The sequence below is a fragment of the Ursus arctos genome, unplaced genomic scaffold (genome assembly GCF_023065955.2).
Source record: "Ursus arctos isolate Adak ecotype North America unplaced genomic scaffold, UrsArc2.0 scaffold_22, whole genome shotgun sequence".
NCBI classification, from domain to species: Eukaryota; Metazoa; Chordata; class Mammalia; order Carnivora; family Ursidae; genus Ursus; species Ursus arctos.
Window position 1 is genome coordinate 61,776,332 of NW_026622897.1, and position 14,699 is coordinate 61,791,030.

Sequence of the window (14,699 nt, forward strand, 5' to 3'; positions counted from 1 at the left end):
AGAAAAGAAATGTCCTCAGTTTAAAAGTCCAGAGACTTTATCCGATACATCCAGGGCAAGCAGGTGCTGGGAGATCTCTCACACTAACTCAACTCATAAAACACAAGTTCGAAACAAAAGCCCAACTGTATTAATTTGCCCTTGGAAATGTAACTGCTCAGAGGCCTAGAATACTCAACTGTAAAGTGATCTCCTTCCCAGTAGGAAATATGTTTGGCAGAGTGATTGCTTCTTTTGAGAGAAAACAGAACTGGATGCTCTTTAGAATTAGTATTTAAATCCCCACTCCTGCTTTTACTAGCTGTGTGAGCTGAGGCACATCAGTTAACCTCTCTGGAATAAGAATAATCATTCTAACCTTTCACAAGATTGCTTTGAAGATTGTTCAATTAATTTTTTAAAGATTTTATGTGTTTATTTGTCAGAGAGAGAGAATGAGCGCAAGCAGGGGGAGCAGCAGGCAGAGGGAGAAGCAGGCTCCCTGCTGAGCAAGGAGCCCTGATTTGGGGCGGGGCGGGGGGGGGGGGGGATGCAGGACTCTGGGATCATGACCTGAGCGGAAGGCAGACGATTACCAACTGAGCCACCAAGGCGTCCCTGTTAAATTAATTTTTAAAAATCAATGGAAAAAGGACTTTCAAATATCTGGGACTAAATATACTCTTAGTAAGTGGCATACTAGGGCACCCATTTCATGATGAAGGACATGAGGGAGAGCAAGTGGACATCTGAGGGAAGATAATTCCAGGAAAGGACATGAGGCCAAAGTGTGCCTAGAGTGTTCAAGGAGTTGTGAGAAGGCCAGAGTGGCTAGAAAGTGTTGGGGTGGGAGGAGTGGCAGAAGATTGTAGAAGGCATGGTGGATGTGTCTTGTAGTTCACCAAAAAATGTTTCTCCTTCCACAGTGTGGAGTTGTCCCTAGGAAGCAGCTGTCTGGTCTTGGCAACTTTTCCCAGTCCCACTTGCGTCTAGATGTGGCCACGTGACTAGTTCCCACCAATGGAATGCGTGCAGGAATTTATGTGTGTCATTGCTGGGTCAGGATTTTTAAGAAGCAAATGAGGCTTCTCTCTCCCTTTTATACCTTCCACCACCGAGAAGTAGAGGATTCTGAGGTTCTAAAGCATGGTGAAACAGAAGACAGAAGAAGCCTGGATCTCTGAATCAAGCACATAGAGGAAAGGCTTCAGCTGACCAAGAATACCCACACTGGACTGTTTTGTGAGCAAGAAATAAAATTCAATTCTATTAAGCCTCTGGTACTGCGCAGTTTACTTGTTAGAGCAGCTAGCATTATCAACACAAGGCAGAAGATGTTGGGGTGGGGCCAAGCAGACTACAGAGAGCTTGGTAGGCATACTGTCAAGATTTGGCCTCTGTCTCTGAATAAATTGAAGAGTCACTGGAGAGTTTTTAATAAAAAAGAGTCATGGTATGACTTACTTTAAAAGGACCTCCAAGGCACTGTTTTAAGCACTTTATATATATTAATTCTGCCTGGAACTTGTCCCTCCACTCAAGATTTGTATATTTAATTGACTTCTTATCATCTCAGTTTGGAGATCTGAAAGGCATCTCCAAGTTAACATATTCCAAATCAGATTTCTGATTTGCCCCCATAATGCTGCCCCTTCCACATTCTTCCCCCATCTCAACAAATGGCAACCCCATTCTTTCAGCTCATGGAAAAACCTTACACTCATTCTTGATTTCTCTCCTGTCTCTCTCTCTCCCTCTATCAAAAACACACACATTAGGGGGCGCCTGGGTGGCTCAGTTCTTAAGTGTCTGCCTTCGGCTCAGGGCATGATCCCGGATCCCTAGGATCGAGTCCCGCATCAGGCTCCGCATCAGGCTCCTCCGCTGGGAGCCTGCTTCTTCCTTTCCCACTCCCCCTGCTGTGTTCCCTCTCTCGCTGGCTGTCTCTCTCTCTGTCAAATAAATAAAATCTTTAAAACACACACACACACACACACACACACACACACACACACACACACACTAGGGGTGCCTGGGTGGCTCAGTCATTAAGTGTCTGCCTTCAGCTCCGCTCGGGTCATGATCCCAGCGTTCTGGGATCAAACCCCGCATTGGGCTCCCTGCTCAGCGGGAAGCCTGCTTTTCCCTCTCCCGCTCCCCCTGCTTGTGTTCCCTCTCTCGCTGCCTCTCTGTCAAATAAATAAAATCTTTAAAACACACACACACACACACACACTAGAAAATTCTATTAGTGGGGTGCCTGGGTGGCTCAGTAAGTTAAGTGTCTGCCTTCGGTTCAGGTCGTGATCCAGGGATCCTGAGATCAAGCCCCATGTTGGGCTCCCTGCTCAGTGGAGAGCCTGCTTCTCCCTCTACCTCTACCTCCCCCTCTCCCTCTCCCCTCTACTCTTGCTCACTTTCTCTCTCAAATTAATAAAATCTTTTTAAAAAACAAAATTCTATTAGTTCTGAAAAACAATAAATAAAGCATAGCATGGTACTGTCCCACTTTTAATCCCTTTAAAATTATCTGGCTCAAAAGTTAAGGGGAAACTGAAAAAAGAACAAGCTACTGAAAGTGTGAAATATTTTGGTTATATGAAATCCAGAAGATCACTAAGCATATTTTGAAAAATACATTGGAACTTTATAAGTTTCCTCTACTTTTAGTGAGTGTTGCTAGATAACGATATCAATAATGGAAAAACTGGGAAATAAAAACAATTTCATAATGTATAAACAACAACAAAAAGGAGACTCATTGTGTACTGACATGGAAAAATATCCAAGATATATTGTTAAAGTAGAATGGTGGTTGTCAGGGGTCAGTGGGGAGAAAAGAGTGAGTCATCATTATTTGATGGGTGTAGAGCGCAAGATGAAAAGAGTCCTAGAGATGGGTGGTGGTGATGGTTGCACAACATTATCAGTGTACTTAATGCCACTGAACTGTACACTTTAACAAGATTAATGTGGTAAATTTTATGTTATGTACATTTATTTTACCACAAATTTTTAAACTGAGAAAAAAAAAAAAAAACCCACAGTCGGGAAACTAATTGAATTTCAAGGAAACTCTTCATTCTTTAGTTGTTTTGAACTTACTTCCTGGACAGTAGCTTTTTTTTTTTTTTTAATCAGAGAGAGGGTTGGGGGACAGGAATAGAAAGCATCTTAAGCGGTCTCCAAGTCCAGCACGGAGCCCCACCCAGTACGGAGCCCTGCAGAGGGCTCTATGCAGGGCTCGATCTCAGGACCCTGAGATCATGAGCCAAAATCAAGAGTTGGACACTTAACCAGTTGAGCCACCTAGATGCCCCTGGATGCTAGCTTTTAAAAATGAAAGGGTATGGTTTCCGGGTGGCTCAGTCTGCCTTCGGCTCAGGGCATGATTCAGGGTCCTGGGATCCAGCCCCACATTGGGCTCCCTGCTCAGCAGGAAGTCTGCTGCTCCCTTTGCTTCTGCCCCCCTACTTATTCTCTCTCTCTCTCAAATAAATGAATAAAAATCTTTTTTAAAAATGAAAAGGTAGAGCTGAGCTAAGGATATAAATCAGAAGCAATTTTTTTAATGTAGAAAAAATAAATTCACATATTAAAAGACAGCTTTTTTTTTAACAACTAAGAAATTTTATTCTGATACTTTTTTTTTTTTAAAGATTTCATTTTTTTATTTGACAGAGAGAGACAGCCAGCGAGAGAGGGAACACAAGCAGGGGGAGTGGGAGAGGAAGGAGCAGGCTCATAGCAGAGGAGCCTGATGTGGGGCTCGATCCCACAACGCCGGGATCAGGCCTTGAGCTGAAGGCAGACGCTTAACGACTGAGCCACCCAGGCGCCCCTATTCTGATACTTCTGGCCAGTTGTAAAACTAATCTAGGACAAATTACCAAGTAAATGTTACCTTATTTCTTCAGGACTGGAGTTTTTTGGTGGCTTCAAATTTGGGATTTTCAAATTTGAAATTAGGGAACATAATCATGTCTACTTTACCGTATATTTGCTTAAGCTTAAAAAGCTCCCTTGGGACACCTGGGTGGCTCAGTTGGTGAAGCGTCTGCCTTTGGCTCAGGTCACGATCCCAGGGTCCTGGGATCCAGCCCCGCATTGGGCTCCTTGTTCAGCGGGGAGCCTACTTCTCCTTCTGTCTACTGCTCCCCCTGTTTGTGTGCTCTTGCTCTCTCTCTGACAAATAAATAAATAAAATCTTTTAAAAAAAAAGAAAAGGAAAGGAAAGAAAGAAAAACCTCCCTCTCCAGCTGTTGCTGGTACGCTGGGCCAGTATCAACAGGTCCTCCAGCTGCCTGTCACTTTGCTCTGTATTCTCCAATCTTGTCCATGAAGAGTTTCTATACAGGATCAAGTTCTTTATTAAATGGCACAGCTGTAACACCAATGTTGCTCCCCGAATGGACTGAGACTGTGACCTAATGACAGAGGAGACCCTGAAGAGCCTCTGAAGAATCATGCTGATTCTGTTACGGACAGGAAACACCTCGGAGGCACTCTGCGACTGGCCAGCTCTCGGTGAGACAGACGAAAGACAGCTCTTAATGGAACTGAAAATTCTGTAAATAACCGAAATCACCTTACAGAAATGTATGCTAAGATAGCACTTCTTAGTTCATGTGAAATGGATCCGTTTCCTGATTTACAAATTGTACTATTGGGGGGGCCCCTGGGTGGCTCAGTCGTTAAGCGTCTGCCTTCGGTTCAGGGTGTGGTCCCAGTGTTCTGGGATCGAGCCCCACATCAGGCTCCCCCGCTGGGAGCCTGCTTCTTCCTCTCCCACTCCCCCTGCTTGTGTTCCCTCTCTCGCTGGCTGTCTCTATCTCTGTCAAATAAATAAATAAAATCTTAAAAAAAAATTGTACTATTGGGATTTTTAGTAGAATAAACATTGGTATTATGACATTCCTGTAGTAATATGGGTCTCTGAAATCAGAGTCCCCAGGTTCAAATCTCAACTTTAACCATTTACAAAATCTGTAATTTTAGGTAAATTTCTTAACCTATGCCTCGATTGCCTCGTCTGTAAAACGGAGATATTACCTGTCTCACATGTTTGCTGTATGAGTTAAATGAGATGATACAAGTAAAAAAAAACAAGGGTGTGCAATATGTTATTATCTGTGTAAAAAAGAAAATAAAAGAACTATGTACTTTCGTTCTTGTACATACACATACTAGTTTTGGAAAAAGAAGACATTGTTAAAATTGATTACTTCCACAGAAGGAAACTGAATGGCTGGGGTAAGCGCCTCTTCATCTCATCACACAGGGCTTTGATACCAGCTGCTCGGTTTCCTTCCCCCAAAGCAATCAATGTTTGCAATGCCTTGTTTCTCCTTCCAGAGATAGTCTGCGCCTATACTAACAGGGGCACTTCCTCCAGCGAGACCGGAATCAAGTTGACTCCACCCAGGCAGAACCTGCCCACTGCCCAGCTCACGGCACAGCATTCAAGAAAAATCAGGCATGAACCCCACAGGTGCTCAAAACCCTTACTCCCCAGTGCTCAGTGAAGAGTTCACTATGTGCAAAACTAAGTGAACCTCACTAATAATACAGAGAAATGGATGCTTTACAATATGGGCTTTCTTAAGACTAGAAACACCATTCAACTAGATACAGACTGATACACCCACAGCCATCTCTGGCAGCCAGCTCCTTCTGCACAGGGATCCGTCTCTACAGAAGTCACACAGGCTTCACTTTCCCATGCCCTACTGTCCCACCAGCCCCCAATACCTCATTCCTAACAGGCATCAGGCTCCTCCTGTCTCTCAATGACACAAGCTCCCTGAATTGGTTAAAAATTAGACATCACCTTGGACGCCTGGGTGGCTCAGTTGGTTAAGCATCTGCCTTCTGCTCAGGTCATGATCCCAGCACCCCTGGATCGGGTCCCACATTGGGCTCCTTGCTCAGCAGGGAGTCTGCTCCTCCCTCTGACTGCTGCTCCCCCTGCTTGTGCTTTCTCTCTCACTCCCTCTCTGGAAATAAATAAATACAATCTTTTAAAAAAATATTAGACATCACCCTTCCACTACCATAACGCACAGTAACAAAGAAGCCCCAAAGAAGAGTCGGCATCAAGCAGCATCTGATGTCTCACGGCATGAGGAAATACGAAGTTGAGCAACAAGAGAAGCAAATTGCAGATAAGGTCCACGAGTGATGCAACTTTCCCCGAAGTAGTTCGTGAGCACATGCCATGTGCATGTGTGTACACGTCTGAGTTTATGTGGGGTGAGCGTTTGTGTATAGGGTGGATCATGTATAGGTGTGTGTTTATGGATATCAGATGTATATTTGCACATGTAAATACTTGTATGGGGTGTATGTGCGTGTGTGTGTTGTGTGTACACGAGGAGGCTGAGACAGGGCAGACCGGCAAGACCAGGTAAGAGGAGGGATATGTCTGCCTCTTGACAAACCCGGGAGTGACTCACTGATGGTCTGCTCTTTCCCTCTATCCTCCTAGGTTGGGGAGCCTTTTGAGAGTCCGGGTGGATGGCCTTATATGTGCTGCTGCCAGCCCTCTCAGAGTGTGAACGTAGTGGCCTCACTATTCCCATCAACTTGAGGGCCAGGAACATCCTGGGAAAGGCCAGATAGTCTAGTGAGGGAAGTGAAACGCCCTTGGACAAGATCCCAAAAGGAAGATATATTTAACTGTGGCTGAACTCTCAAAATTTCTTTGGGGTGATGGAATTGTATCTTGATTGTGGTGGTGGTTACGTAATTGTTTATACTTATCATATCTCACAGAACCATACGCTAAAAAGAGTGAATTTTATTATATGTAAATGATACCTTAATTAAAAATGAGAAAACATCTATAGAACTGATCAATGAATATTTTAGGATTTTTTCCAGCTGACTGTAAACAAAAATATACAGAGTCATACTATCACTTTTGCAAGTGATATCAATCTGCCTTTAGTGTGACAGAAAAATCATACCAGAATTATTATAGAGAAAATTAATGATATTTAATTATTAGATGATTAAATTTATAATGATATTGACAGAATTCGAACAGCACATCAAGAATTAACTGTAATCGAAATAAACTGAATTTCTAAGGTTCAGAACATTATGTCCTAGAGCGTATTTGGAGAACACTTTGTCTTTATTCATGCATAAGGAGATGCTCCACTTTTAAGAGTACAGTTTAATGTATTCTGTGGACAAAGAGATATAACTGGGTCACTAGAAGGCGTGGAGCTTACAAAAGAATTATTAGCCATTGTTATTAAATGCAACTCATTCACAATAACCAATTATATTTTGGCAAATGTTAATTAAATGGTTTGGGCCCTTTCTGAGTCTGACTAAAGGCTCATAAAATTTCAGGAAGAAGAGGAAGAGAAGGAGGATGAAGAAAGAAGGAGGTGCTCATCATGGGGACTGAGAAGGCGCTGCCTCAGGAGCCGAGAAACCCAAGCTAGAATCCTAATTCTGCAATTTACTCAAATGATGTGACCTCAGGCAGACCCCTTGCTCTCTCAAGTCTTTGGCGTACCCACTTCTGTGAAGAAGGGCCTGGCCACGAGCAGGGTTTCCAATAGCTGCATCTTTTAAAGTCCTTTTATTGCTTTCCCACCTCAGGGACCCTGTAATTAGAAAGATGTCTCTGGGGACACCTGGGGGGCTCAGTCATGAAGTGTCTGCCTTCAGCTCAGGTTATGGTCCCAGGGTCCCAGGATTGAGTCCCACATCGGGCTCCTTGCTCAGCAGGGCGCCTGCTTCTCCCTCTGCCTGCTGCCCCCTCCCCTGCTTGTGCTCTCTCTCTTTCTCTGACAAATAAATAAGATCTTTAAATTAAAAAAAAGATGTATCTGAAACAAATTGCATTTGCAGTCAGTTTACCTATTTTTTATGAATAAAAGATACATTCATCTGATGTTGAGATTTTTTTAAAAGGTTTATTTATTTTCGAGAAAGAGAGCGAGAGAGCGAGACAGAGGGGGCAAGTGGGTGTAGGAGCAGGGGACAGAATCTTCAAGCAGAATCCCTGCAGAGCGGGAGCAGGTTGCCGGGCTCAGTCCCGCCACCCGGGAAATCATGACCTGAGCCGAAACCTAGAGTTGGACGCTCAACTGACTGAGCCACCCAGGTGCCCCTGATGTTAAGATTTTTTTTAAAGATTTTTTATTTCTTCATTTGAGAGAGAGAGAGAGCGCACGAGCAAGAGTGTGAGCAGAGGAGAAGGACCAGAGGGAGGAGGGTAAGCTGACTCCCCGCTGAGCAGAGTACCCGACACAGGGCTCCATCCCAGGACACTGGAATCATGACCCCAGCCAAAGACAGATGCCCACTGACCGAGCGACCCAGGAACCCCAAGATCTTTTAATTAGCATAAAATATGTGGATCACAAAGAGTTAATGTAATTCCAGCCAAAAGCAAAAAAACGTTGAGGGTTTGTATTATATTTTCTTTTTGCCTGTAGAGGCTTCCTCTAGATAAAATACTATTTCCATCCACTCGGCTTTGTCAGATGTTGGAACTGGCCAAAAATCCCCACCATGACATCTTCACGGGCTGCCAAGGGACAAGGCAATGTAAACAGAGGAACAATTGGTGTTGATTCCCAAACAAATGCCTCTGAGGCTGGGATTCAGAGGTATGCCTGGGCCACCCGTAGGCCTGCCACCTCACCCCTGACAGCTGCCCACTAAGATTGCCAAGCTCAGGTATGCGTTATCCGCATGTGTGCCTCTGGACCCCAGGGGCCCTGAAGGTAACAGGTCAGGACTGCCACTCATGTTTTTACAAATTGAGCATTGCCCAAGAGACACTATTCATTGTAGTCACCATACATTTATAAAGTGGTTATGACAGTCTTCCAACAGATGGCAGTAAAGTATCTTAAGAAAGGGGCACCTTTTTCTAGTTCACTCAAAATCACACTCTGAGCTAACAATAGGGCTGCATTTTCTCTACATTGTCCAAAGTGGTGCCAGTAAATAGCAGGACAAAGGAAGTAAGACTGGGCCTCAAGGAACTAAAAAGTAGTTGACAGTCAACACCCACCCCTACCTCCTTCTGTTATGCCCAGGGGCAGCTTCCTGGTACTTCACCTACGCCCAGGGCTCTGTATTCAGAAGGGCTAAGCACTTGGTTTAATGCCCGGCTCTTGCCGTTTTAAAATTCTTCATAATTTTATCTTGGAACTCGTATTTTGTAAGTGAAGTCTTTTGGGACAAAGGAGTGTGCCCATGAGCAGATGCTCTATGAGCAATATGCACGCACACCTGCTGTTCCTTGCTGCCTCGTTCCCATACGGCGTTTCCCATACTCTGTGAGCAGACAATTCTGGTGGGCTAGTGATACCTGGGAGTTCAGCGAAACTAGCATGTTATGTCTACAACTGCATAAACAGAGGTGCTGACTGTCCTGACAGGGTATGCTTTCCCTTCGAACCAGAACTTGCTTCTAACACAGAAAGAAGGCAATGGCGTTCTAAGAAACACAAGTGACCAAGGAACCCTATCACAGTCTTACACAGGTGACTTCCTTGTAGCGATCACCTGCTAAAAATGATGACGTAGAAGGAAAAGGAAAATTAGGGCAACCCATAGTCCCTTCTCCTTTCAGTCCTTCTTTACTCATCAGTAAGAAGGCAGAGACTGTTGGTAGAATGTGCACACATCGGGATGTGAAATAAAAACAGTTGAGTTACTTTCTGCAGCATTTCTACTATTCATGTAAGAATTGAATATATAATACACGTATGGTAGAACTGTATCATTTCAGAGATTCCACACGTAAATACTCTTGTATTTGCATTTAAAACTGGCACAGCACAATATAAAGAAATATAAGCTAATAATTGACAATTTTAACTTTTTCTTTACTTAGGACAACGTTAGATAGAAAATAAAAACACCATAACACGTCAAGAAGGAGACCCTGGAAGAAAAGGAAAAAAATCTCTTTATTTTACTACCTTTAATGGCATCTTTTTTCCCCCTGCCTTTTGAATAAAGGGCTCTGCATTTTCATTTTGCACTGAGCCCTGCAAATTACGTAGCTGGCCCTGATTATTCGTTTCTGTCTTGCAGAAGCTGGAAAGCTACAAACTCTAAAAACTAGAATTCTGCATGCGAAATGGTTTCCACAAATTACATGCCCTTGAAAGAAATTTGAATGGAAAAGAGAAACAGATGCTATTTTCCTGCTGCTTTCAGCAGTGTTCCATGGGCAGGAAGGATTGTGGAGATGCCAGGGGTCCATCTCCAGCCTTGTGGATGATATGACAGAGTTTCAGTGGCGAAAGTAGCAGGCTCTGTCTTCCAGGATCGAAGAAGCAGCAACGGTTGATGCAGTAGCTTAGATCCTGTCCTAAATTCTGAACCACAACTATGGCGGCGAGTTCTTGAACACAATTGCTGCCAGCTCTGGAGTTTTCTAGGAGTCATTCTTGGATCTTCAATTTACAGCCTGCTCCTCCAAACTTTCCAGTAATTTTGTAAAACCTACAATTCCCTATACTAAGTTCTTCTTTTTTTTCTGCTTAAAATATCTAGAATACAGTTGTTCAAAATCAACTGCCAAACATCACACATTCTTGTGGAATATACCTCTACCATACCCTCATTAATAATGATGAAACTAAGCTAAAACATCGCATCGATTCAAAAAAATGCAATGCACAGCTTGTAAGTATGCATTTACTCATTAAACGCTTTCTTAAAACAAACAAATCCTGGAGTAGTTTCTTTGACTACACTGATCCCCGTCACGATGGTCCCAACTCCCAGACTTCACGTTCAGAGCCTTTTCAACAGCAGTTCTCTTTTTTCAAAGTAGGATTTGAAAAGTCTATTCTGTCAAGCCCTTCTTACAAAGCCTCAGATCCATCCAGGCTTTGACCATAAGTAGAAAAGCTCCAGGCCCAACTTCCACTTCCTGAAGTTAAACAGACCTGACCAGCCGTCTTGCGCCTCTGACTGCACCTCGTCCACGCTTGCCCCACATGCCCACCTGCCTCCTGAGAACTTGTCGTTCCTTTACCCCTCCATTTCTTCAAGCAATACCAATTGCTTGGAACCTCATCAACCTTCCCTCCCATCAGCAAAGGTCCTGTGCCCAAGGAGCTCCCAAGTTAAGAGAAGCAGGAGAGTAAATAAATCAAATAAGAAGGGTGAGCTTTACGAAGAGATCCTCACCCAGACGGGCCTGGAGGCCAGCCTGCGGAGACTAGTCAGGTGGTGACCATCTTCTTGATGAGTTTCATCTCCTCATCCAGGAAGTGGCTCTCCAAGAAGTCACAGCTGTGGGCGGGGGGGGGGGGGGGGGGGGGGGGCGGGATCTATGCAGGTAGAATCCAGGGCACGCAGATCCAAAAGAGCAACAGGTTTTTCTCCAGGACCATGGGGGCTTCCATGACTCCAGGGTTCTGCCCCACTCATCTTGGGACAAGCTTCTGTACATCCTGGTTTTGCATCTTCAGAAGATGCTGGGAGCCCTTGCGCTTCTCCTGGGCCAACTGATGAAAGTGGCCCACGCCCTCCAGAGCCACATCCTTGAGTAGAAATAGAAGCCCAGAGATAGGGAGGTGTAGGAGGCCCCAGATACCTGTTGACAAGGTGGTTGATAGCAATCTCCAACTCAGTGAAATAATTCTGATGAATCTGGGAGCTCATGGTTGATCAGCAACAGGGAACTAAACTCAAAATACCTTTGTTGGCTGGTCCTGGAGGCAAAGAATGGCTGGAATGATGGTTGCAAAGGTTGCGACTGGCAGATAGGTTGGAGGATAGTCAGAGGCTGGAAGAAGGGGCATCCCCAGGTCTGTTCTGTCCAAACACTGTTGAAGCAAGAGACAGATCAGCAGATCACCAGGTGCACTGCTCCAAAGACTATCTTTTAAAATGGTAGATCCTATTATCTGGTGTGCCACTGATGTCCAGAAACACTGCTAAAGCCTCATTTGAGTTTTAGTTTGTTTAATTTGCTGGTTTTATTAAGTAGATGATCATATAGGTTTCCAAATAATAGTTTTATCTTTCCTTTCCAATCTTTACACCTAATATTTCTTTCTCTTTCGTTATAGCATTTGGCCCCTTTTATAGTCACACCCATTTTTGTCCTATACCCGCCCCTTCCTTAGCCCCTAGGCAACAACTAATCTCTATCCTATGTCTATAATTTTGTCATACGGTATAGAACATATTGCAATTTGCTTTTTTCCTTCAGTATAATTCTCAAGATTCATCAACGTTGTACAAATCAATCGTTCATTCCTTTTCTATTGCTGAGCAGCATTCCATGGTATGGGTATACCACAGTTTAACAATTCACCCCTTGAAGGACATCTGGATTGTTTCCAGTTTGGGGCTATGATGAATAAAGCTATTATAAACATTCACATACGTGTTTTTGTGTGGACCTAGTCTTCATTTCTCTGGGATAAATGCCCAGGGATGCAGTTACTGAGTCATATAATAGTCACGGGCTTAGTTGTTTTTTTTTTTTAAACTGCCAAAACATTTTCCAGAATGGCTGTACCATTTTAACATCCCCACCAGTAATATATAAATGAGTGATCCAGTTTCTCCATACTCTTGTGAATATTTGGTGTTGTCACTATTTTTTTTTTTAAAGATTTTATTTATTTATTTGACAGAGAGAGAGATAGCCAGCGAGAGAGGGAACACAAGCAGGGGGAGTGGGAGAGGAAGAAGCAGGCTCCCAGCAGAGCCAGGAGCCCGATGCGGGGCTCAATCCCAGGACTCTGGGATCACGCCCTGAGCCGAAGGCAGACATTTAATGACTGAGCCACCCAGGCGCCCCACTATTTTTTTATTTAGCCACTCAGATAGGCATGTAGGGATATCTCATTGTGGTTTTAATTTGCATTTCTCTAGCGGTTCATGATGTTGAACATCTTTTCACATGTTTTTTTGTCATCTGTATACCCTTTTGATGAAATGTTTGTTAATACCTTTTGCCCATTTTCTAATTGAATTGTTTTTTTACTATTGAATTTTGATAGTTCTTTATACATTCTAAATACCAGGCCTGTGTTGGATATGTGGTATGCAAATATTTTCTCCCACTCTATAGCTTGTCTTGTCATCTTCTTAACAAGATCTTCTACAAACATTTTTAATTTCTTCATAAAGATCTTATTTTTAAGTAATCTCTACACCCAACATGGGACTCGAACTCACAACCACGACATCAAGAGTCACATGTTCTACCCACTGAGCCAGCCAGGTGTCCTGCAAACATTTTTAATTTTGCAGTGTACTTAACAATTCTTTCTTTTATGGACATGCTTCTGGTGTTAAGTCTAAGAACTCTTTGCCTGTTTCTAGTTACCAAAGATTTTCTCTTATGTTTTTCTCTAGAAGTTTTAGTTTTACATCTCACATTTATGTTTTTTGTTAATTTTGAGTTAATTTATTAGTTTTGAAGTTTAGGTAAAGGTTTTTGTTTTTTGCTTTGTTTTGGGTTTTTTGCCTATGAATGTGCAATTGTTCCAGCACCATTTGTTAAAAAGACTATCTTTCGCTTTTGCACCTTCGTCAAAAATCAGTTGAGCATATTTCTGTGGGTCTCTTTCTGGGTTCTCTATCCTGCTTCCTTGATCTATATATCTATCCCTTTGCCAATACCACATTATTTTGATTACTGTAACTATCTAAGTTTCAAAATTGGGAAGATTTCCAATTTATTCTATTTTTTAAGATTATTTTAGCTATTTAGTTCCTTTGTTTTTCCATACAATTTTTAAAATAATTTTGTCTGGCAACGCCTGGGTGGCTCGTCAGTCAAGCACCTGCCTTTGGCTCAGGTCATGATCCTGGGGTCCTGAGATCTAGTCCTGCATCAGGCTCCCTGCTCAGTGGGGAGCCTGCTTCTCCCTCTGCCTGCCACTCCCTCTGCTTGTGCTCTCTCTCTCCCTCTGACAAATAAATGAATAAAATCTATTTTAAGATTTTTTAACGATTATTTTAAAATAAAATAAAGTAAAATAAAATAAAATAAATTTTGTGTGGGGCACCTGGGTGGCTCAGTTGGTTGAGCATCTGACTCTTGATCTCAGCTCAGGTCTTGATCTCAGGGTTGTGAGTTCGAGCCCTGCATTGAGCTACCTGCTAGGCATGGGGCCTACTTAAACAATAAATAATAAAATAAAATAATCTTGTCTATATCTACAAAATATCTTGCTGGGATATTGATGGGAATTGCATGAAACCTATAGACCTATTTGGGGTGAATGGACATCTTTATAATGTTGAATTTTCCAATCCATGAAGATGGTATGTCTCTCTTCCTTTGATTTATCAGCATTGTACTTTTCAGCATACAAGTGCTGTATATATTTTCTTAGGTTTACACCTAAGTATCTAAGTATTTCGTTTTGTTTTGAGTGGCTAGACATTATATTATACTTTTAATTTCTATTTCCATGTGTTCATTGCTAGTACATAGAAATACAATATTGTTGAATTCACTTATTCATTCTAGAAGTTTTTTTGTTGATTCCTTGATATTTTCTATGTAAATAATCATGTCAGGTGCATATAGGGATAGTTTTATTTCTTCCTTTCTAATCTGTATGCCTTGTATTCACTCTCCTACCTCTCAATTCACTAGCTAAAACTCCCAGCACTGTGTTGAATGACACATGACAAGAATGGACATCCTTGCCTTGTTCCTAATCCTAGGGGAAAACATTCAAATTTTTTTACCATTA